The sequence below is a fragment of the Muntiacus reevesi genome, chromosome 1 (genome assembly GCF_963930625.1).
Source record: "Muntiacus reevesi chromosome 1, mMunRee1.1, whole genome shotgun sequence".
Lineage (NCBI taxonomy): Eukaryota > Metazoa > Chordata > Mammalia > Artiodactyla > Cervidae > Muntiacus > Muntiacus reevesi.
The window spans coordinates 23,928,394-23,929,556 of NC_089249.1; the positions used below are offsets into that span (position 1 = coordinate 23,928,394).

The following is a 1,163-nucleotide window of genomic DNA, read 5'->3' on the forward strand; positions in this document are numbered from 1 at the left end:
GTCATCTCTTTGGTTGTTGGAAAAGGGTGCTTGCTATGATCAGTGTGTTTTCTTGACAAAACTCTGTTAGCTTCTGTCCTGCCTCATTTTGTACTTCAGGGCCAAACTTGCCTGTTACTCCAGGTATCTCTTGACTTCCTACTTTTGTATTTCAATCCCCAAGGATGAAAAGGACGTCTTTTTTGATGTTAGTTCTAGAAGGTGTTCTAGGTCTTCATAGAACCAGTCAATTTCAGTTTCTTCAGCATCAGTGTTTGGGCATAGACTTGGATTACTGTGATGTTGAATGGTTTGCCTTGGAAATGAACCAAGATCTTTCTGTCACTTTTGAGGATGCACCCAAGTACTGCGCTGTGGACTCTTTTATTGACTGTGAGAGCTACTCAACTTCTTCTAAGGCAGTCTTCCCCACAGTAGTAGACATTATAGTCATCTGAATTAAATTTGCCCATTCCCGTCCATTTTAGTTCACTGATTCCTAAGATGTTAATGTTCACTCTTGCCATCTCCTTCTTATCCACATCTAATTTACCTTGATTCATGGACCTTACATTCCAGGTTCTTATACAACATTATTTTTTACATCATCAGACTTTACTTTCACCACCAGATACATCCACAGGTGAGTCCTGTTCCCACTTTGACCCAGCCGCTTCATTCTTTCTGGAGTTGTTCGTAATTGCCCTCCACTCTTCCCCAGTAGCATATTAGACACCTTCCTACCTGGGGGAGCTCATCTTCTGGTGTCATATCCTTTTGCCTTTTCCTACTGTCCATCAGGTTCTCCAGGCAAAAACATTGGAGTGGGTTGCCAACCCCTCCTCCTGTGGACCACATTTTGTCAGAACTCTTCAGTACGACCTGTCTGTTGGGTGGCCCTGCATGACATGGCTCATAGATTCAATGAGTATGCTAGCCCCCGCCCCACAACAAGGCTGTGATCCATGAAGGGGTTCATTGTCTGTTACCTTGCAAATTCATATCATAGGATGCCTTTTCCAATGTAAAATACATGATGTTTTCACCTCAATTTTCAAGAATTTTCAATATATTCAAGTTTCCTTTAAGATATGATTAATTATAATAATATGTACACCAACATAATATCAGCTTTTCAATAGAAAAGAAAACTATCACCATAGGTATACATATCAATTATTAGA

General features: G+C 40.5%; 1 protein-coding gene across 4 annotated transcripts in view; it reads left to right on the top strand.

Moving 5' to 3' along the window:
• The window catches only part of AMN1 (antagonist of mitotic exit network 1 homolog), a 79,640-nt gene that overhangs the window by 72,857 nt on the left and 5,620 nt on the right, over nt 1-1,163 (top strand). The window lies entirely within an intron of this gene.